General features: G+C 31.3%; 1 protein-coding gene across 2 annotated transcripts in view; it reads right to left on the reverse strand.

Moving 5' to 3' along the window:
* The window catches only part of LOC145732411 (somatostatin receptor type 2-like), an 84,109-nt gene that overhangs the window by 52,189 nt on the left and 6,657 nt on the right, over positions 1-25,263 (reverse strand). The window contains exon 2 of one of the 2 annotated variants that reach the window (XM_081984647.1): positions 4,837-4,929. The exons of the other annotated variant lie outside the window; for it this stretch is intronic. The gene's annotated coding sequence lies outside the window, so the exon portion shown is untranslated. The remainder of the gene's footprint in view (positions 1-4,836; positions 4,930-25,263) is intronic. 2 annotated transcript variants of the gene reach the window in all.

The raw sequence follows: 25,263 nt of genomic DNA on the forward strand, positions 1-25,263 counted from the left end.
TAGTTTATAGGCCTTTATTGCGCCCTTGCAACATAAACCACCCTATAGTACAATAATTAACGAGCTAATATTTGTTTTGTCGTGGTCAGAGGGTTTACCCACCGTGTACATAATAGAACTAGAGCAGACTTTTTCCAGCATTTGTTGGTTTTAGACGAAAATTGGTTGGTAAAAATAGCCAAGAGTTGCAATTTTCCACCCTTTCGGGCATATTTTCGTTTAGAATTTATAACTAAAATAAGTAGAATAATCAACCTTATAGTGCTCAAAGTAAACGAATCTGGCGAAGAGCTCTATATTCATTATTACTTAGAGCAACTCTCACCTTAATTACATTATTAACTCTCCTTTATCATGCTTTAATTATCTTTCGCCGATCCCGAAACTCTATATCTATTCTCTTGCTGGATATTGAAAAACAAGCGGAGAGGATTTTCAGGTTAACGGTATCGCGTGTTTTCTGCAAAAGCAGTCTTGCATGCTGAAATTTTCAGTCTCGATTCTCGTTCTTTTAAGATAATACACGTATTTCCTTACCAGTGTAGGTGAAAATGGGAGAATACTTTTCAGACTTGACATATTCAGAAATTAGGCTCAACAACCGGAAAAGTCTGCTTTGTTCATCGTAATCCTTGCATGACGAGTTTAAATGGATTTGTATACGAGTAGCGCTTAATTATCCATGTTTTGATGTAGAAAATAGAGAACAATTAAGCTTCCATTCCAGATATTACATTTTGTAGGGGATCCAATGCACATCAAAGGGCATATTTAGACCAAAAGATTCCTATACTCAATCTGAAAATTTTAGTTTTTTCATCTGAATTGATCCTTTAGTTGGTTTCAAGAAACATAGAAAATATTCACATGTAGGAAGGAGCCTTGCTCCTAAAATACCACGAAGCTCTTGATGATCCGAACATAACAAAACTTGTGACATAACTAACCTATAAATTCTTAGAGTTTTATTAAAATTCCTTTATTACCAGTGTTGTACAGAACAAAAATTTGTGTTAGTGACTGTTAGTAAGGTTTTATATTCTACACATTTCCAAGAAATGTCCTTTTTTCTCAATTTTACACTGAGTAAACATGAAAGCCATAACCTTAAACCTATAACAATAAAAGAGTAAGTAAGCACATCCAAATGACAAATTGCTAGAACATCAACTAATTCTTTTGCAAATTAGGAAAGGGTGTATATTTTTAAACTTTCTTCTTTAATGCTTTATTAAAAATCCTCTGAAAACACCCAACTAGATCATACAAATACTTATATTTTTTAAACCATAAAATTTTTCAGGTTATTGGATAGGAAATTGAATGCGGATTCCAAAAATGTACTTAAAACAGTCACTTCCTCATTCCAAATAGGTTTTACAGGCGATTTTGTCCCTGACTGTCCTTTCAAACTGTATTTCTGTCAGTTCAATCTTTGACACCGCTTTTCTCCCTGGCTGTACCAAATTTTGTTGCATTTTCTCAGGTTACTGGATAGGAAATTGAATGAGGATTCCAAAAATGTACTTAAAACAGTCACTTTCTCACTCCAAGTAGGTTTTACCGGCGATTTTGTCCCTGTCCTTTCAAACTGTATTTCTGTCAGTTCAATCTTTGACACCGCTTTTCTCCCTGGCTGTACCAAATTTTGTTGCATTTTCTCAGGTTACTGGATAGGAAATTTAATGAGGATTCCAAAAATGTACTTAAAACAGTCACTTTCTCCCTCCAAGTAGGTTTTGCAGGCGATTTTGTCCCTGACTGTCCTTTCAAACTGTGTTTCTGGCAGTTCAAACTTTGACACTTCTTTTCTCGCTGACTGTACCAAATTTTTTAAAGTTTTTTCAGGTTATTGGATAGGAAATTGAATGAGGGTTCCAAAAATGTACTTAAAACAGTCACTTTCTCACTCCAACTAGGTTTTACAGGCGATTTTGTCCCTGACTGTCCTTTCAAACTGTATTTCTGCCAGTTCAATCTTTGACACCGCTTTTCGCGCTGACTGTACCAAATTTTGTTGCATTTTCTCAGGTTACTGGATAGGAAATTTAATGAGGATTCCAAAAATGTACTTAAAACAGTCACTTTCTCACTCCAAGTAGGTTTTACAGGCGATTTTGTCCGTGACTGTCTTTTCAAACTATGTTTCTGGCAGTTCCAAATTTGGCACTCCTTTTCTCGCTGACTGTACCAAATTTTTTAACGTTTTTTCAGGTTATTGGATAGGAAATTGAATGAGGATTCCAAAAATGTACTTAAAACAGTCACTTTGTTACTCCAAGTAGGTTTTACAGGCGATTTTGTCCCTGACTGTCCTTTCAAACTGTGTTTCTCGCAGTTCAAACTTTGACACTCCTTTTCTCGCTGACTATACCAAATTTTTTAATGTTTTTTCAAGTTATTGGATAGGAAATAGAATGAGGATTCCAAAAATGTTCTTCAAACAGTCATTTTCTCACTCCAAGTGGGTTTTACAGGCGATTTTGTCCCTGACTGTCTTTTCAAACTGTGTTTCTGGCAGTTCAAACTTTGACACTCCTTTTCTCGCTAACTGTACCAAATTTTTTAACGTTTTTTCAGGTTATTGGATAGGAAATTGAATGAGGATTCCAAAAATGTTCTTAAAACAGTCACTTTCTCACTCTAAGTAGGTTTTATAGGCAATTTTGTCCCTGACTGTCTTTTCAAACTGTGTTTCTGGCAGTTGAGACTTTGACACTCCTTTTCTCGCTGACTGTACCAAATTTTTTAACGTTTTTTCAGATTATTGGATAGGAAATTTAATGAGGATTCCAAAAATGTACTTAAAACAGTCACTTTCTCCCTCCAAGGAGGTTTTACAGGCGATTTGTAAGCACATCCAAATGACAAATTGCTAGAATATCAACCTAATTATTTTACAAATTAGGAAAGAGTGTATATTTTCAAAATTAGGAAAGAGTGTAACTTTCTTCTTTAATGCTTTATTAAAAATCCTCTGAAAACACCGAACTAGATCATACAAATACTTATATTTTTTAAACCATAAAAACACGTAATATTCTCTTCCTGAAAGTTTCATGCGTCAAATAAACTTCTTACATTATTGCGCCATTAAACTTTGTACAGTGCTATTTAGGACAGTTAGACTATGTTTTCGTGAAATTAATACCTTTGCTTGTAGCAGGGTGTTAAGCTTTACAAAACTCATTCTTGGAGCTGAACGATAAACAATTTGAATTTCAAGAAAGTACTGCAAAACGAACAACAACATGGAAGAAAGTTTTGAGACAAAGAGCAAATAGTAACCAAATAATGAAAGCAAACCAAGACAGCAACATTATTTATGCATTAAAAGCTGAAAAAATATTTGTCTCCTGACAATATTTGTGCCATCAAGATCCTCTTAATATTAAATGGCGTCAACAGGGAAATCAGATAACAGAAATGGTTAATCGACTCCATCTACTAAATGACACCCTCGATGATGTGATAACTTTCAGTCTGATAATATAATATAAAGACTATTTCGGTTTAATTGAGTAAAATTCAATAATTGCTAGCTAATGGATTTAAGAGGTCAAAGCACAATTTCCACAAGACATATGGCGCCGCAATTCCTGTACAGTATTGGATGGCCATAAGATAATTGCGTGTAAACAGATTTGATCCTATATTCGGTCAGGTATTGGATACTCGTGATCCAATTATTTGGTGCTAATGGCGTTTGATTAAATGATAAAAGTTTCACTAGCAAATTATTTCCCCATTGAGAATGGTAAAACGTTTTGCCTGCGTAAATATTTTGATTTAAGTTAATATTAACCATTAGATGATATATACAAGCCGCACGCATTATTCTTCATTTATAATGTAAATATTTCTCCAGAGTAACTGTATTTCAGTTAAATAGTATATGGAGTATATGTAATGAGTGCTAATTCCACATGACCAGTATTTACGTAAATTTCAGTACAGAGGTTAGTATGTGATTGGTCAAAAATGTTTTTACTTGACCAATCACAAACAGTGCTAATAAATATTACAAATATAAACACCAACAAACTACTCTGACTGTCTTTATCTTATATATTTTCAAGGTTGCTATACAATAATATATTCTTGTCTCAAGGTAACAAAACATTGCATGTAAACGCACTTTTTTGTACTCACGTGTTGTCAATCATTTTCCCCCTTGCGTGAAACAAGCGCCAATAACTTTTTCCACTTGTTGCATAAATAACTCATTAATACGCCGGAAATAGTAAAAAAAATCATATTGGCACATAAACCCAACGAAACCTGGCAGGTAAAACAAGCTTAAACAGGTGTAACAACCAACGTTTCGGTGGCTTCCATTAATATTTCATGTTTAATATTAATCAAGCTGTTATGCTGTCATTTCAAGTTTTCTGAACAAGTTAATTGCTCGCTTATTGTTTAGAAAGTGACGATTAATTTGATTAACTGCGCGACATGGGTTAAAGGATTAAGACAAGAAACCAGATAATTATATTGTAAAATTCTTTTCCCTCATCACTGTACATTATGAATGGTTTTTTTGTTAAAGACAAAATTTTAAAACTTGTTTATTAAAGATTAAGTAAACTTGTACTACTTGTAGTAAGTTAAATAAACAACAAAAAGCTAATAAAATTGGCAATTGTAACTTTAAACTGCCATTCAATTAACAGAGATCGAGTTTCGGATAATTTAGCGAGGGCGCTATTCAAGGCCTAAACGAAGGAATTGTGAAATATCAGGTTTCGGGGACGTTCGCGCTTTCCAATATCGTGCAAATTTGCCTGATAATGCAGGAAATCATTAAAATTAAACGAAAAACTTGGCATTCCATACCTCGAGCTCTCGACGAATTGCTGCTGATGTTAGAGCACGTAAAATCTTTCACGGCTTGAATAACTGCATACTGATTTATCTGTCGTATTCTTCCTGGAAATGCGAGATAAAATCTCATTACTTTAATAAAAATAAGAATGGACTGGGTTTATTATTGTAGTAGGCGAAAAGCGGAGCGTGTATGGTTAAAAAAACAAATTTTACATTCATTTTGTCCGGACAGCTTTTGATTTTAATATCAAAACTAATAAATTTACAAATAGGATGTTTATTTAAACGAAAAATGTGTTTTTAGATGATTGTTTTTTAAACCTTGTTGATTTTTTGATGTAAACTGAGTGACACCAAATTGTTTGAAATAATGTTTGCAGCTCAACAAGTTTAGAGAAATTCACAATACTTGAAAAACAACAAAACGTTATGCTGAAATACTAACAAAAATTTGTTCAGATTTAGATTTGTAATTTAGTCAGGTTTGGCAATCAAATTCATTGTCTGATGATACCCTAAAGTTTAAAACTAATTTGTACACTTGTACAACTTTGTTTTGGTCTTCAAAGTGCAAAAAGTGGGTTATTTAAAGAAAAGTCTCTATAATAGTGTTTTCAATAGAATACTGACTTTCTTTTTTAAAAAAAGCAGCTTTCAGCTTGACCAATCACAAACTGTAATTTACACAAATACTGTTAAAGTATCTCGAAAACTGTAGATGCATTAAATTGCTTCTACTAGCCGTAATTGAAATATTCCATCTCCATCATAATCAAAGTTACGAAAACACTTATTGATTGATAAAAGTATTTTTATTAGATAAAGTTATATAATCAAAAAAAAATCGGTTATATTCCCGAGAGAAATTATTAGCGTTCTGTGGAGTTTTATAGTTTATTACGAAAGGCCTTCTTCCATCGATATTCAATTTCAGTTGTGGTGATTGTATTTAGAGCAGCAAAATAACCTCTAAAAATACTATTTCCTGCATGTGGATAGGCACTTAACAAGTAGATCGCTATAAATTATGAAATTTAGTGGTGAAATGTTAATAATTATTGAGTAAACAATTTTCGCTAACCAAATAAATATTCAGTAGTTCAATTACCATCAAAGTCAGTAAACGTGAAATATGAAAAAAACACGATCATAGAAAATCTCTTACCAATTGCAATTATATCATAAATCGAACGGGAAATTAGTCAATATTCATAAAAATGTATACACAAACCTTGTTCGATAGACACGCCTGGTTTATTAATTTCGCCTAATCTATTGGCTGTGAACATTAGATTGGAAATTCCGTTATAGAATGATGTTTTTTTCTGACATGTCACACATTATAAACTCGGTTATAACATGTAAGCAAACCTAAACGAGGTGATATCAAATACTCTCTTTAAACTTTGCTTCAATTAATATGTTTAGTTTAAGCGCAAATTTGCACTTTGAGCCTCGTAATTATGTGTATAATCTAAAAGTGTGTTTTCAATTTAGTTTTAAAGTAGGCCAGAAAGTGGGGTTAGAAAGCAGTGGCGAATCTAGAAACATATCAAAAATAGGCTTGAGTTATCACAATTCTATCTATCATGTTTTTATTAATGAAAGATAATTGAACATCATTATGGCTTATATTTGCTCTGTTTATACAGGGTGATTTTTTTGAATTAATCCAAGTTAGTTTCAAGAAATATTGAACTTTTTTGGAAATTGCATCAAAATATTGAAAATTATGTATCTCTGACATTTTTGAGATTTCAGCGACTGTAAATAGTGGAAAATGTTCGTTTTTAACTGCTCTTTTATCTCGTGCTAACTGCAACACGATTGAATATATACAGGGTGTTTAAATAACAAACAGAAAGCAGTTAAATTCGAAACTAACACTCTGACCTGTCTGTTTTCCTAATTTTTTCGGAAAAGGCAGCCAAACTTTAAAAAAAAATGTATTTCTGTTATTTTTGGGGTTTCAATCACGTCTTGAAATGCTAATTCACCTCGTGCTAATCGCAACACGATTGAACATATATAGGGTGTTAAAAAAAAACAGTTAAATTTGCCAGAAATACAGATTTTTTCAGAATTTTTAGTTATTTTCAAATCTCTCTATAAAATCTCAAAATATTCGTCTTAAACTGCTCATTCATATCCTACAAATAGCAGCACGATTAAGAGTATACAGGGTGTTCAAAAAAACCAAAAGAAATTTGAAAGTAACGCTCTTCCAGTTGTGACTGCATTTACCTCATTCCGAGTAGGTGGAACTGGTGTAAATCAAGTCATCTGGACGTAGAAAGTAGTTCTGAACCGTTTTGGTCTCTTGCTAAATTTCCGTATTTCTAACTGTTTCCAAGATATTTGAATTTTTTTTAAAATTGCATTAAAATTTAGAAAATCCTGTATTTCAGTTATTTTTTGAGTTTTATTGATCGTAAATATCTCAAAATATTTGTCTTAAACTGCTCTTTTATCTCCTACAAATAGAAGCACGATTAAGAGTATACAGGGTGTTCAAAAAAACCAAAAGAAATTTGAAAGTAACGCTCTTCCAGTTGTGACTGCATTTACCTCATTCCAAGTAGGTGGAACTGGTGTAAATTAAGTCATCTGGACGTAGAAAGCAGTTCTGAACCGTTTTGGTCTCTTGCTAAATTTCTGTATTTCTAACGTTTCCAAGATATTTGAATTTTTTTTAAAATTGCATTAAAATTTAGAAAATCCTGTATTTCAGTTATTTTTTGGGTTTTATTGATCGTAAAATTCTCAAAACATTCGTCTTTAACTGCTCTTTTATCTCCTAGAAATAGAAGCACGATTAAGAGTATACAGGGTGTTCAAAAAAACCAAAAGAAATTTGAAAGTAACGCTCTTCCAGTTGTGACTGCATTTACCTCATTCCAAGTAGGTGGAACTGGTGTAAATTAAGTCATCTGGACGTAGAAAGCAGTTCTGAACCGTTTTGGTCTCTTGCTAAATTTCTGTATTTCTAACTGTTTCCAAGATATTTGATTTTTTTTTAAAATTGCATTAAAATTTAGAAAATCCTGTATTTCAGTTATTTTTTGAGTTTTATTGATCGTAAATATCTCAAAATATTTGTCTTAAACTGCTCTTTTATCTCCTACAAATAGAAGCACGATTAAGAGTATACAGGGTGTTCAAAAAAACCAAAAGAAATTTGAAAGTAACGCTCTTCCAGTTGTGACTGCATTTACCTCATTCCAAGTAGGTGGAACTGGTGTAAATTAAGTCATCTGGACGTAGAAAGCAGTTCTGAACCGTTTTGGTCTCTTGCTAAATTTCTGTATTTCTAACTGTTTCCAAGATATTTGAATTTTTTTTAAAATTGCATTAAAATTTAGAAAATCCTGTATTTCAGTTATTTTTTGGGTTTTATTGATCGTAAAATTCTCAAAACATTCGTCTTTAACTGCTCTTTTATCTCCTACAAATAGAAGCACGATTAAGAGTATACAGGGTGTTCAAAAAAACCAAAAGAAATTTGAAAGTAACGCTCTTCCAGTTGTGACTGCATTTACCTCAGTCCAAGTAGGTGGAACTGGTGTAAATCAAGTCATCTGGACGTAGAAAGCAGTTCTGAACATTTTGGTGTCTTGCTAAATTTCCGCATTTCTAACCGTTTCCAAGATATTCGACTTTTTTTTAAATTGCATTAAAGTTTAGAAAATCCTGTATTTCAGTTATTTTTCGAGTTTTATTGATCGTAAATATCTCAAAATATTTGTCTTAAACTGCTCTTTCATTTCCTACAAATATCAGCACGATTAAGAGTATACAGGGTGGTAAAAAAACCAAATGAAATTTGAAAGTCAGCAGAAAGTCGGTCTGAACATTTTTGGCCCTCTGCAAAATTTCTGTAACTAACCGTTTCCGAAGTAATCAACTTTTTTTTTTGGAAAGTGCATCAAAACATTGAAAATTTTGTATTTCCGTGAATTTTGGGGTTTCAGCGACTGTAAATAGTTCAAAATATTTATCTTGATCTGCTCTTTCACCTCATGCTAACCGCAACACAATTGAACCTATACAGGGTGATCAAAAAACAAAAATAAAAACAGTTAAATTTAAAAATAAATTGAACTAGGTATAACAACTGTTGTATGCTAACATTTAACCAGTTTAGGGCAACATTCAATATTTTAAAGTCAATCAACTGTATCAATAAGCCTAATTCGAACCTTTTGTACCTGTTCATAACTGAAGCACACTGAAATTCGAGTTTTAATCGGCGTTTTAGTGGTAATTCAGTAAATTAAATGGATGTTCGAAAATTTGGTAGTTTGCCAGTAACTGAATAAATTTCAATATTTTAAAAACTTAAATAAATATGGAAGAGCAATTGAGAAACAAAATGCAATATGGCAAAATTCCCACAAACAACGATATTTTAACTGTAAAAAAATATGGTGGGTCCAAAATTAATAGCGTTTTTTTTGTAACATTTTCGTTGAATCAAACACAAAATTTCGTGCTTGTTCGAGATAAGAGAAATCAGACAAACGGGATTAGTAAGATATATTGTGGGATATAGCGCAATTTGTGCCGTTTTTGTGTTGGAGAATGGAGGGTGAATAAATCCACAATAACGTGGTAAAGGAATATCGGTTGTTCTGAAAAGACCCCTTAATTAACCGAGTAAATTTACAATTATTGCTCGTTCAACCGCCAGAGCTCGATAATTGGGACTGCAATTTGTTAATTTCAGATTGAAAGAGATGATTTGATCGGCAATAATTTTTACTTGAAAGTTTTCCAAGTTTAATCTGACAAAATACACGATTATTCAGTTGTAGAACATTTTATTACCAACAATATAATGTTACATAGCTTGTTTGGCACGTTCTGGGAGTGAGTATTCGGTAACAGAACGTGTTTCTGAGTTTGAGACTGTTGGCTAATTTAATACGTGTATCAGGAAACGTACAAATTAAACCTGTCAGCCAATCAGAAGAGTTTATTAGGTTGTGGTAAATTACGATGTTGGAATTCTCTATCTCAAGTAATTTGCAAAGTTGTGTTCTTTCACAAAATGTTTATAGTTAATTAACTTTTCTAGATCATTCTTTGTATCCAAATAAAGATATAGAGTGTTTTATTAAATTTCTAGTTGCTAAAACCACAGATTTTTTACTAATCCATCACTCAGCGTATAAGTTCGACTTTCCAGAAATGCTAAAAAATCAACTGAAATGTTCAGACAGAAATAAATGAGGAATGAAATAGGATTTTATATTAAAAATAAATCTCAGTTTGACCTTTTTGTTAATCAACATTTTAGCGGAAAAATAAAATATTATAGCCTTAAGATTATTAAAAGTGCATAATTAATTCTTAGTAAAATTAATATTTGTGGCTGAATGCATCCAGTTATTGCATTTGCCAGGAATAAAGATATTATTAGAATAAATTAATTGCATTCTAGTAAATTTGAAATGTTAACAGAAAAGGGTTAGGTTATTAAAATGAAAAATTATACGGTAATTTCAATAATTTTTTTGTACAAATTGACGCTTAAAAATTCCATATTTCTGGTATATTACCTACTTTAGCGGACTGGAATAAAGTGAAATATGCAGATAAACAGCGTAGCAAGGCGGTTGTTATGACAACTCAGACGTGATTAGGCCCTCAAATAAACTTCATAAATCCTTGCTTGGCATGTCCGCACATTACGTAGTAGAAAATGGCAACGCAATTTGTGAAGTGGAGATGAAATAAAAGTCACTTTTTCATTTTATTTATGTTTGAAGTCCACCGCTTCTCTTCCTGACTGTACCAAATTTTGTAGGGTTTTTCCAGGTTATTGAATAGGAAATTTAATGAGGATTCTAAAAATGTGCTTAAAATAGTCATTTTCTTACTCCAAGTGGGTTTTACAGGCGATTTTGTCTCTGACTGTCCTTTCAAACTGAGTTTCTGGCAGTTCAAACTTTGACATCGTTTTTCTCCTTGACTGTACTAAATTTTGTAGCGTTTTTTTTAGGTTACTGAATAGGAAATTTAATGAGGATTCTAAAAATGTGCTTAAAACAGTAATTTTCTAACTCCAAGTGGGTTTTACAGGCGATTTTGTCTCCAACTGTCCTTTCAAACTGAGTTTCTGGCAGTTCAAACTTTGACACCGTTTTTCTCCTTGACTGTACCAAATTTTCTAATGTTTTTTTAGGTTGTTGAATAGGAAATTTAATGAGGATTCTAAAAATGTGCTTTAAATAGCCATTTTCATACTCCAAGTGGGTTTTACAGTCGATTTTTTCTCTGACTGTCCTTTCAAACTGAGTTTTTGGCAGTTCAAACTTTGACATCGTTTTTCTCCTTGACTGTACCAAATTTTCTAATGTTTTTTTAGGTTGTTGAACAGGAAATTTAATGAGGATTCTAAAAATATGCCTAAAACATTAAGTTTCTAACTCCAAGTTGGTTTTACAGGCGATTTTGTCTTTGACTGTCCTTTCAAACTGAGTTTCTGGCAGTTCAGCTTTGACACCGTTTTTCTCCTTGACTGTACCAAATTTTGTAATGTCTGTTTCAGGTTATTGAATAGGAAATTTAATAAGGATTCTAAAAATGTGCTTAAAATAGTAATTTTCTTACTCCAAGTGGGTTTTGCAGCCGATTTTGTCCCTGACTGTTCTTTCAAACTGGGTTTCTGGCAGTTCAAACTTTGACACCGCTTTTCTTTCTGACTACTAAATTTTGTAGTTTTTTTTTAAGTTATTGAATAGGAAATTTAATGAGGATTCTAAAAATGTGCTTAAAACAGTAATTTTCTAACTCCAAGTGGGTTTTACAGGCGATTTTGTCCCAGACTGTCTTTCAAACTGAGTTTCTGACAGTTCAAATTTTGACACCGTTTTTCTCCTTGACTGTACCAAATTTTGTAATGTTTTTTTCATGTTATTGAATAGGAAATTTAATGGGGATTCTAAAAATGTGCTTAAAACAGTAATTTTCTTACTCCAAGTGGATCGAATTGTCCTCTAAAACCACAAAATCTGTAAAGATTAAAGCTTGACACCATTTTCTTACAGTTCTCGAAACGAGACGTGTTTCTGAGATTTATGACAGTTATTTTGACAATTTTCACGTGACCGTCTAGCTAAATAGTGTTCTAGAACCACGTGATAACTGTCACTAAAGTCAAAACTGTCACACTGTTTTCTTGGAGTATCTGATATAAAACGTGTTTCTGAGATTTATGACAATTATTTTGACAGTAGTCACGTGACTGTTAAGCTGAACTATCCTCTAAACCGACGTGATATCTGTCCCTAATGTCAAAACTTTTGATAAAAAAATAAAAATCTGTATTTTTGAGGTATTGAGGGAAGAAGATAGGGAGGACAAAAGTTACAGTGATGGAGAAACAAACAAGGAAAGTGTGTGTGGGTTTCAAACGTAGTTCGGTCTGTCATAAGCCTGATGGCGACTGTCAAAATCCGTCTCATGAAGCTATAAACGTATCAAATTCAGAGAAATAAATTTCACTTTGTAAAAATTCGTTTTATTCGTTAACACTGAAAATGAGTACAAAAATTCAATAAAATGCATTTTATAGCTACATAAATGGGATTTTGACAGTTGTGACATTTGGCTGTTGGCTTTAGACGTAGTTCAGTGTGCCATAATAATGTTACAGTCCTGAAAGTAATACAAAATACTCACGGGTTACATTTGACCCTAAAACTTTGTTAAAATATTCATATCAAGGAAACCTCTAACAAACCCACTGCGGCAGTTTGAAAGTGATATAGGCCCTCTGGAAACAATTAAACTTTTAGTGGCAATATTGTAGTGAAATAAAAGGGTTCTGTTAAGGGAATATGTGGGAAACAAGTTAACTTAAAACATAATCCAAAAGGTTAAAACACCAAAGTTGACGTAAAATTTTAAAAACAACTCTTTTTCCTGTTTGATCTTTCCTATCTTTTTAATATCAGTCTAACGTTTGTAACTTTAATATGATTCTGCAATTTTGCGGTATTAGCCACGGCTGTACCAATTTTCTCTGGTATTAAAACCGTAATTTTCTGAAACTGTGCTTTTTATAACGCGCTACAGAAAAAATTAACCGAAGAAACTCAATCTTTCGGCGTGTTTGCTAGTGCCGATAAGAATGGATTGCAAACAAGGCGTGGAAAACTCGGGGAAAGTCTTTACTCAGTTTGATTGGCAAAACTTATTTGTACCTAAAACTTCGACTTTAAATCCACAACTCATGCATAATCGAGGAGAAGCTAGAAGTTTTTCGTATCGGAAAAGCGACATTGAATTGAATTCCCCAGATGGGAAAAGGGAGTTTAACGGTATAATTTCGTTCTTAAAGCGGATTTTCGAAATGGAATTACAAGAGTCGCAAAAAATTACAACGTTTCAGAATGTAGTCAGTTTGATTCGATTTATCATTTTTCTTTCTTAGTATATTAACTAAATTGCCTGTAGCTTTAATAAAGTATAATTAATTTAATCTTTTCTCTAGTCAAGTCACTGTCATGTGAGTTTTTTTGGGTAATTACTTACATATTGCAAAAAAAAATGGCGCTAAAACCCAAAGTTGGGTCAAATTACACAAAAGTCGTTGTAGCTGTGGAAATAAGCTTTTCTTGCAGCATTTTATTACTTTTTAAAGCTCTACACAGCTTTTGGTTTCAGCCATAAAACTGTCTCAAATTATCTGCAAACTTAGCGTCCTCTGGTAGCCGCAAATGATGAAATTTACAAGTTGTGATTGGTCAAGAGAAAAGCTGCTTTTTTTGACCAATCACTGTGCTTACGAATGACGCAAATGCTGCACATGTAGAGAAAGTTTGAAATTTGATCAGTATATTGGTCGATTTTTACCATTTAAGAAATTGATTTTCATGAATAAATTGGACAATTTTATCATTTGAAGTTCATTCGTAAACTAGTTGATTTCATCAGTTTAGTAGTTGAATTTCATGAAGAAATTGGTCAATTCCATCATTTATATTGTCAAAGCTTTCAGCTTGAAAAATGTAAATTTTTGAAAACTAGAAAAATTTTGTATAGCAAAGCTGAATTAAAAAACTATGTAACATTGCCAACAAATCAGTTTTTTCAGGAAAGAACATGAAATACACTTCAAAATGAGCCATAGCCCTTCACGTTTCCGAGATATTCATATTTCTGATACTATATAGCAATTTCATCAATTTTAGTTTTTCCAACAGTAAGATTTTATGACAAAGTTTGTTACAAATATCAATCTTGTCAGTTAAACTGTAAATTTCAAATTAGCAAGTCACTAATTTTATCATTTAAAGTTTGAAATTTCACATGTTAACTAGTCAATTTCATCATTTTAGTAATTGAATTTCATGAAGAAATTAGTCACTTGCATCATTTAAACTGTCAAATTTTATTAAAAAACTAATCAGTTTTGTCATTTAAGGTTTGAAATTTTAACAGTATATTGGTCAATTTCACCATTTAAGCAATTGAATTTTGTGAAGAAAGTGGACAATTTCATTATTTTTATTCTGTCAAATTTTATTAGCAAACTAGCCAATTGTATCAATTCAGCAATTGAATTTCATAAAGAAATTGGTCAAATTTTATTAGCACAGTGACGAGTTGACTAATTAAAGTAAATTAGTGAATTTCATCATTTTAGCAGTTGAATTTCATGAAGAAATTGGTCAATTCTATCATTTATACTGTCAAAGCTTTCTGCTTGCATGATTATCATTAAAGTGAAAAATCTTAATTTTTGAAAAGTAGAAAAATTTTGTATAGCAAAGCTGAATTAAAAAACTATGTAACATTGCCAAAAAATCAGTTTTTTCAGGAAAGAACATGAAATACACTTCAAAATGAGCCATAGGCCGTCTTTCTAGCCCTTCACGTTTCCGAGATATTAAAATTTCTATATTTCTGATACTAAATATATAGCAATTTCATCAATTTAACAGTAAGATTTTATTACAAAATTTGTTACAAATATCAATCTTGTCAGTTAAACTGTCAATTTCAAATTAGCAAATCACTAATTTTATCATTTAAGGTTTGAAATTTCACATGTTAACTAGTCAATTTCATCATTTTAGTAATTGAATTTCATGAAGAAATTAGTAATTTGCATCATTTAAACTGTCAAATTTCATTAGCAAACTAGTCAGTTTTGTCATTTAAGGTTTGAAATTTTAACAGTATATTGGTCAATTTTACCATTTAAGCAATTGGATTTTGTGAAGAAAGTGGACAATTTCATCATTTTTATACTGTCAAATTTTGTTAGCAAACTAGCCAATTTTATCAATTCAGCAATTGAATTTTTTAAAGAAATTTTTCAAATTTCATTAGCACAGTGACTAGTTGGTTAGTTTTATCATTTCGAGTTTGCTATTTTCTTAGTAAATTAGTAAATTACATCATTTGAGCAGTTGAATTTCATGAAGAAATTGGTCAATTCCATCATTTATACTGTCAAAGCTTTCAGCTTGCATGATCATTATCATTAAAGTGAAAAATCTTAATTTTTGAAAAGTAGAAAAATTTTGTATAGCAAAGCTGAATTAAAAAACTATGTAACATTGCCAGAAAATCAGTTTTTTCAGGAAAGAACATGAAATACACTTCAAAATGAGCCATAGACCGTCTTTCTAGCCCTTCACGTTTCCGAGATATTAAAATTTCTATATTTCTCAGTCAGCCTCGAAATTGGTCAAATTTCATTAGCACAGTGACTAGTTGGCTAATTTTATCATTTGGAGTTTGCAATTTTATTAGTAAATTAGTAAATTTCATCATTTTAGCAGTTGAATTTCATGAAGAAATTGGTCAATTCCATCATTTATACTGTCAAAGCATTCAGCTTGCATGATTATCATTAAAGTGAAAAATCTTAATTTTGTATAGCAAAGCTGAATTAAAAAACTATGTAACATTGCCAAAAAATATTTTTTTTTAGAAAACAAGTTTTAGTATTTTTAATAATAGTTTAGTGTCAACGTTGCCAAATGTGTATAACTTACTTCTAGAGCATCATGACTTTCAGCTACTAGTTAGAAACTTCAAGATAAACTTAACTTGAATCGTTAAAACGTCCTTTAACTATTTGTAAAAACACTTTTAGTCAAAACATAAAATTTTGACTCGGTCACGTGACCTTTTTCTGACAATTTCTAAATATAAACTGGAACAGACTGTTAGTAATTTGCATAATTAGGCACGTACTAACATATGTACGGGTAACCACTAAATGGATTAAAAGCATTTACCTACAGAGAGCATTAATATCAAGTGTCCAATCAAACTTCTCATTTATAATCTGCACAATAATTTGACGGGTTAATCCGAAACTAAACGTCACTAATCTGGCACATATGGCTGCTGCATTAATGAGTAAGCTAAGTTTTCATGTGCAACATTTGCGTAAATCTCAACAATATGTAGTTTCTGATTGGTCAAACATTCTTGATTGCTGCTTTCTTTTAACCAATCACAAACAACGATCAATACTGAAATTTACGCAAATCCTACACATGTAAACTAAACATAAAACTGGACGGAAAATCAGTGATCAGCGGGTTTTACTAAACTTTTTCCCGTATATGCAACTACCTATTTACATCATGAAAGTTTTAAATTTGCAATTAGCATATTTAGTGCGTTCGGGTAAATTTCAATGAAATGACGTACTCTTGTCGCAGAATAACTTTCCTAATAAGCTGGGGGAGACGTAAATTGAATTATTCCGTCCATTATCCCAGTTTGCCTGAAATATCTTTTATCTGCAGCGGCATTATTTTGAATTCTAATCCCTCCTGAAATTGTGTACAACACTTACAAATGACGGGGCAGAGATGCAAAAATGAGGGTGTAATGTCAAAACGAGCCAGGAATATTAAATTTTATATTTTTGAATAAAACAGTTTAAACAGCAGGTGGACAGAGTTACATTGACAGTAATACCAACCCTAGAGTTAATATGTGGCTAGTAAATTACTGGATTTGATAAGGGTCGTCTTTTATGATCCAAAATGGCGGAAAGTTGGCAGGGAATATTAGCCTATAAAACCGTTCCATTCAGCTTGTTTTGTTAAAGGAAAATTATTTCAGAACTCATCCGGTATTAAAATCCATATGTTAAACTTCAACTAGTAGTTTTTACTACATGAGAAATTTTTCTACATTTTTACCGAGCTCTGACAATGTAATATTTAAATAAATGCTTCCAGAATCCGCTACCTATGCCAAAAATGGAAGTTTTCTGCTAGAGTTGACTTAATGAAATTTCTGTTAGCGTGAACGTTCACTTAAGAGAACAGAAAGGGAAAGAATAGAAAAACCTTTTTTTTAGCAAGAATGGTCTTTATCCATTTTGTGTTCAACTGGCTGCAGCTGCTCATATCTGCTGAATGATTTGTGAAATTTATCTGATAAAACCATGATTAATTCATTTATAAAGCTGATTTTTACTTTAAATTTTTAAACAATAACCTAATTTAGCCCAATTTTGATTTATAATTATTGACAATATTGCTGAATTAATGAAGTTGCTATTCGCATTATGTTCACCAAATAACTAATCAGCTGGAAACTTATGCAAATTGAGCACTATATCTGAGGAAATTTTTTTTTGCTGAATCAATAAAATTGTATAGTTTAAATAATGAAATTAACCAATTTTTTCATGAAATTCAACTGCTGAATTAATGAAATTGACTAGTTTACAAATAAAACTTTAATTGTTAAAATTAGTCAACTAATCACTATGCTAATAAAATTTGAAAGGTTAAAGATGAAATTGACCATTTTCTTTGTAAAATTCAACTGCTAAACTGATGAAATTGACTAATTAATGAATTTTCAAACTTCAAATGATAAAATTGACTAGTTTGCTAACAAAATTTGACAGTTTAAATGATCGAATTGTCCAATTTCTTTATAAGATTCAATTGCTTAAAAATGGTAAAAATTTCAAACCTTAAATGACGAAATTTGACAATTTAAATGATGGAAATGACAAACATTTTCATGAAATTCAAGTGCTAAAATAATATAATTTACTAATTTACTAAAACAATTTCAAACTTCAAATGATAGAATTGACTAGTTTGCTAACAAAATTTGACAGTTGGAATGATGAAATTGTCCAATTTGTTCATAAGATTCAATTGCTCAAATGGTGAAATCGACCAATATACTGTTAAAATTTCATACGTTAAATGGTAAAATTAAGTAGTTTGGTAACGAAATTTGACAGTTTAAATGATGGAAATGACAAACATTTTCATGAAATTCAACTGCTAAAACGATGAAATTAACTAATTCACTAATAAAATTTGACAGCATAATTGATCGAATTAATTTTTTTTCCTGAAACTTCACTGCTAAAATAATTAAGTTGACTAATTTACTAATGAAATTTTAAACTTCAATTGACCAATTTCTCCATGAAATTCCATGGCTAAAGTTCTGAAATTGACTAGTTAACGAATGAAATTTCAAACTTTAAATGATAATATAAGTGACTAGTTGCATTTTGCTAATTAAATTTGACTAATTCTATAAAATAATAGTTTACGAAATTACTTAACAAATAGATGATAAAATTTTATTTAAAATGACGAAATTTACAGATTTTATAATGAAATCTAACTGTTAAGTTGATGAAATTGCTACATTTTGTATCAGAATTATTGAAAATAACATTTTTGAATTTTAATATCTCGGAAATGTGAAGTCAATTTTTTTGGAATGGCGTTCAAATGAAATAAGGGGGCTGTGACTTTTAAAAACTTTTAAAAATGCGATTTTTGCCAAGTGAAATTATAATTTTGATAAAATAAGGACAAAAAAAATTGATCAGTTACTGTAGTGTGTGATTGGTCAAAAAAAGCAGCTTTTAGCGTGCTGCATTTTCTTGACCAATCATTTTTCTTTAATTTTTAATTCTAACCAAACTACTCTCTTGAAAATAGACAAATTTTATTAATCCATCACGAGTTTGACCCCAATTCCCGTTTAAACTTGTTCGTGTCAAGCGCCAAATTAATATCTTGACCAGAATTTCACGCAAACGTGATATTTGGAATTTCCAGGGGAACAGTTTATCCCAACTTTAACGGTTTTGTAGATTTCAATTTGTTAACGCCGAAACTGCCTAGTGGGAAACTTTGGCGATGACACGGAAAAGTTTCCTTTTGCTTTGAAACTAGAATTGTCCGGGATCCGTCACTTTGTGCTTTTCAATTTGGTTAGTATTTGTTTTAAAAACAGTATGAATTAATCACAATTTAAGCTTGTTTTAAGTAATTTCGAAAAGACAAATATTTATGAAAGTTGATTTTAGTTTAAAACTAAGACTGTTATGCTTAAAAGTTTGAAAAGTTACGTGCTGGTGTAATATTATTCAAATTACTATCTGAACTTAGTCAGAAGGAAATGCAGCCTGGAAACTCTATAAAGTTGTCGATGAAGCAAATTGCATATTAATGCAAAATATTCAGTCGGGCATAAAAAAGTATACTATAATACTAATTTACTGCATTGAAACTAGTTTTATGCATTATAATTGCATTGCCAAATAATTTGTTTTGAAACATATCGATTTGGCAGTAGTGAAAATTTTCGACGTGTAGCACTTCAACCAAATTTGCTATCAATTTAAATTCGCTAGCGACAAATACAGAGCAATATTATGCATAATATATCAGGGAGATGTCATTTAAATGAAAATACATTTATCTAAATCGGAAATTGTCTGCATATTTCTAAACCGCAAACCAATAAATAGATAATTTCCTGTGACCGTGGATGGTAATTTTGGTTGTTTCCAAAGAAAAAACAATAATGTTATATTGATACAACTATACAGGATGTTTATTAGTAAAGAAGGTGTTTTTTGTTTGTTTTAAGATTAAGCAATAACACTTGTTTCGTTATTGCGATTCTGTTCATATTTCAGACTGGATTAAAAGACTCGTAAAAATTCACCAAGCCATTTATTATGTATGCAGTAGTTTTTGGCGTGGTTTCAAGCAAAATCTAAATATTTAAATAGCTGAAAACAGCCCTGTTGCAATGGGGAAATCGTGCTGGAAACTGGGAAATGCCGATGTATGCATAGATTTGAGCGAGACAAGTTGAAGATCAATATCACAATGACAAACAGCACAGCACAATTTTCATTAATTTCTTTTGCCTGAAAATATTATTTCAATGACCAGTGAAGGATTCTCTAACGCACATTTACGTCATTCACGGGCTTTGAATCAATTAGTAGAGCTCCAATTACTGGGTTAAGCAATAAAGCGTTCAATATAATTAGCTAATAGAATTACTTCCAGAAGGGTGTTTCGTTTTAATTGAGGGATAAAATTAAGTCAATTGTGGCTATTTTTATAACTACTCTGTATTGTAGGAAAGTTTACTTTGATGTGAATCGAACTTTCGGAGGTAAAAGTTCCTGAACTATAATGGCGAATTTCGAATAAGATTAGAAAGTGTCAAAAACAACTTTGTTGCTTAATTAATTTTGCAGCGACATTACAGTGGAATAGCGCAATTTCACGTAGATCCCATTTGCCACCGCCCATATCTTTTAATTAGAATTGCTAAGTGGACCAACGGAACATCACAGAAAGTTTCATTAAGAGCTACTCTTGCCGTGCATATATATTAGATGGAGAGTATACTTTGTTGTCTACGTAATAATACTAATTATCTCACACTTTTTCTTAATAGCAGTTCAGAAAAAAATTTACATTGCAACAGATGGTCAAGTTAAGTTAATATTTTTCCAATTCCATTCAAAAATTAAACTTGCTGACGTATTTACGTCAGTATGACGTAGCTAACTTTGAACGTTTCTATTGGATGTTATAAGCTGAACCTTTTATTTTGTCTTTTGACATGGTTTACGACGTTGACGCCAATATTATTGGCATTGGAAATGGCCTTAGATAAGATAGGTGAAGAAATAGGTAGGAAATTTTAAGTATAGATGGCAAAAGAATAAATAACCTTTGTTATGCCGATGACACCACACTTATGACAAGGGACGAATAGAAAATGGCTGAACAGTAGTCAACTGTGAACTATCAACATCTGATAAAATATGTTGTTAAGAATGACCTGACAAAATGCATTGCAGAATAATTACAACTGAAACATGTAAAGATATCATGGTTGACAAGATCAAACAGCAAAAAGAGCAAAGAGATTTATATAATTAAGTAAAACACCTACAATTTATGAAAATCTAGTTAAAAAACAAAAATCTAAAGAGAACCACAACAATATAAGTTGACTTGGCAATCCAGCAAAACAACCCATTGAAGCAAAAAATCTGCTTCTCAAAATTCTGCCATAAACTTTAATTTAGATATTTTTCTACGTTCCCACAATTTCAAAAAAGTAATTAAGCAAATTTATAAAAACAGGAACAATTTTGCAGCGTCTTCATTAAGTTGTTTTCGAAGCACTGCAAGAAATTTCGGATTGCAAGTTTTTTTCTGACAAGAAATAATGAAACTTAATTCGCTCGAGGCACGTTTGACTTTCAGTATTATTACTTGAATGGGAAAACTTGAAATTAAATAATTGTGAAAAAGGTTGGGTTGTAAGTTAAGAAAAGAACTGAATTCATCGGTAAATAAATCAGCTTAAATTGTTGGTTCAACATCATTAGAAGCAAACAAAAAAGAACACGCTCCCTCATCCATAACAAACAGACAAAATCCATATTTGTTGGATAAATAAATTGTTATGGTCTAATTTCAGGATATGCCCTAAAGGTTCAAAGGAGTCACGTATACGGTAAATAGATTTTGTTTTGTTAGTCTGTATATTGAGCATTAGGGATTATTATAATGGAATTTTGTTTTCACAAAGGATGCAGGGAGTGTGTATACTCGAATAATTTCAATTTGACATAAAAATTTGTTTTTATTTGTTATTGACGGTTTTGAAGCTTTTTAATAAAGCCTGAAGGTATTATTCTAATAATTGTTAACGTATTTCGAATTCCGCACAAATTCAATTAAAGTTGATTAAAGAGTATTGAACCAAAAAATCATATTAAATAAAATAATAGACCAGGGCAAAAGTGAAAAAAAAACTATGTTTATGTTTAATGGAACACCATGTATATTTTCTGATGAGTTGATAGATCTTTTTCTTCTGATTCCAATTGACAGATATTTTACGGACTTGAAACTGTCAATTTAACTAATTTTTGGATGTGTATTCATGAATATATTATTACATGAAATGAAATTTGTTATTGAATGTGGCAGCTAGTTTATGAATACATTTGAATACTAAAAATTTGTTTTTTAAGTCAAATTTTATGTGAAAAACTTTTAGAATATTCTCAGGAAGGTTATTCTAGTAAATTTAAGCAAACAAATTGATATTTCTAAAATCTGTAGATTACTGAAACTAGACTTTTAAGGCCAAATCTCGAGCGGAAAACTTTATTAAATTAAATTTATTAGAACAAAAGTAGTCTGAATTTTTGCAAAGTGTGGCAACGTCGCACCGTTTTACAATTACAAACTTTGGGCCCTACTCAGTGTAAAACGTTGTTGCTTTTTTCAAAATCTGCATTTTTGATTGCCTGAAAGAATTGCCACGACCACGTGACATGCTTTTACAATTTGAGCTTTTCCAACTGTTTAAAAGTAATTTACAGACTTTTTACAATTAAAAAAGTGACATTTTCTTGGTCACGTGACTATTTTTGACAAGCTTCAACTTAACTTTCCAGTGTTGCTTGCTACAAATTTAAGTTGTCACACACAGGACATGCTTTTACAATTTTAGCTTTCCCAACTGTTTAAATGTAATTTACAGACTTTTTACAGTTAAAAAAGTGACATTTTCTTGGTCACGTGACTATTTTTGACAAGCTTCAACTTAACTTTCTAGTGTTGCCTGCTACAAATTTAAATAGCCACACACAGGACGTGCTTTTAAAATTTTAGCTTTCCCAACTGTTTAAATGTAATTTACAGACTTTTCAAAGTTAAAGTTGACATTTTCTGTCATTAAGAGACTGAACGTCACGATGACGTAATTTGACAGTATATCAATATATTGTTTTGTTAAACTACGTCATCGTGACGTCAAATTTGTTCTGCACACTGGATAAAGCATCAACTCAAATACTGATGACGTTTATGGTCGTATTCATGGCAGCAACCTGTAATTTAAGAAAAAACAGTAAAATTGAGAGGAGTTTAAACAAAAAAGCTACAACCTGTCAAAAATTGTAAAAATACCAGTTTTTGCCAAAAGTGCAAATATGTCATTTTTTTTACTTAGTTCCAGAAGAAATGTTTCATAAATGCAATTTTTCACTGTAAATAGCACTTTTTTTAAACCCCTGTAACTTGTTTCTTAATTAATTAATCACAAAACTGAGAAATACGTACCGAGACATCAAAAAAAGTAAAACTTAACTTTAATTAAAATCAGGATTTTTAATCCTTAAGGTTAAGTTTACTTTATATCAATTGACAATTACTGTTACAGATATAATCAATTTAGTATCTATTTCCAGTCAATTTAAGTAACGTGCCGCTAAAAGCTAAATACATTAAATTTTTGTACCTCTTCCGGAAAAGATCCGAACAGCAAACATAAGTGAATTAAAGGGACAAAAATTTGAATCAAAAAATGTCCTGTGAAGCGGCAAGCTGTAATTCGAGATAAAATATTGAAAGTTCCGTTCTATGACGGTATTTCCGCGAAAACGGCAAACAAGAGATCAATTGTGAAAAGTTTTAAAATTAGTTTCAGCATCGTATTGAAAAAAGTGTGGAAAAAGTGAAAAAACTTTGAAAGTACCCTGGAAGAAGAATTGTGTTATTACTCAGTTGGACACTAATTAAAAGAAAAAAATATGACCTAGCACCTAGCAAAGGATGTTCATGTTTTACCCAAAAAATTAAATTTAGCATTTCAAATGGGAAATCAAATAACACGAAACTAGTGGAAAACGTAATAAACTTTTGCAAGCAGGTAAATTGAATCTTTGTGAGCTTTTATAAAAGTAAATTGGATGTGGAAAATACTCAGATTTCCTTGCATTCAGAGTATTAACGATTTAGTGCATTGAACCCGATTTTACCGGATAAACCAAAAATTAAAGGAAAAATCATCAATCATGTTTTGTGATAGCTGAAAACTCTAAGCTTTCCAAAAACATTAATAAACAGGAGATTTACCCACGTCGTAGGTGGTGTAAAGATGTGGATGCAGCATATATGTTTTACAAAATTAATTTACATTGTTAAATATGTCCAAAACTATGTTTTGTACTGTTTGCTGTTCGTGTACATGCATATTTTATTTTTTAATTAGACATAAAATGAGTTTTCTGTATTTTTTTTAAATCTCTAGGACCCTTTAAATTTTTTATCAGATTGGCAATGCTAACGTGAAATGAGCCATTTTATATGTATATATCGCAAAAAAATTTAGACGCCACTCTGTTTAATTAAAGAGCCGTGTTTAAAAGGATTTTAGAGATGCGACCTGGGGGCTTTTCTGTTTCGAATTCATTTTATTTGCATTTTAGTTCCGCCACTTTTATTGCCTGCAAATGCATTTTGGAATAGTATATATTTTCCAACTGCGAACATGGCATATTGTTTCAAACAGCCCATCCAATTTTCAACTTTCAACCCGTAATACTATTCGAATTTAGTCAACTAAATTTTTGTTACCATATATGTGCAATTTTCAATGCGATTGAAACATGGATTCTTCGAAACATGGAAAAAAATATGAAACAACAAAGGAAAAGCGTTATTCTGTTCCTGTTACAATTTCTCGTCTCAGCTAAGTGTTATGGAAATTCACAGAAAAGCAAAATAGATACGAAAAATATGTATTGTAGAACAAGAGTGCTTACTGTTAAATTACGTCATTGTAACGTGAAATTGTAAGAAAGGGTATCATATAATAAAGTAGATTCAAAAGCAGATAAAAAGATTGAAGGGATTGAACTGAAACCAAAGAGTTTGCAAGTCATCCATAAATGAGGAGAAAAGGAGAAAATGGCCACCATTACAACTAACTTAATTAAATTATTCTGAACATTATTAGTATCTTGCAAAATTTTTGTAACTCTAACCATTTGATTTCCAATATAAATTTTTTTAAAAAATGTTGTATCTCCATTATTTTTTGGGTTAAAAAGACCATAAAATACTTAAAATGTTGTTCATGACCTGCTTTTTCACTTAGTGCTAACTTCAACATGATTGAACATATACAGGATGTTCGAAAAACAGTTAAATTTCCAACTAACGCTCTGCCAGTTGTGATCCTGTTTACATTTTTGGTCTTTTGCAAAATTTCCTTAACTTTAATCGTTTTCGAGATATTCGACTATTTTTTCCAAATTGCATAAAAATTTTCAAAATTCCGTATCTCAAA

Source organism: Ips typographus, linkage group LG8 (genome assembly GCF_016097725.1).
Source record: "Ips typographus isolate SLU linkage group LG8, UJ_Ityp_2.0, whole genome shotgun sequence".
NCBI classification, from domain to species: domain Eukaryota; kingdom Metazoa; phylum Arthropoda; class Insecta; order Coleoptera; family Curculionidae; genus Ips; species Ips typographus.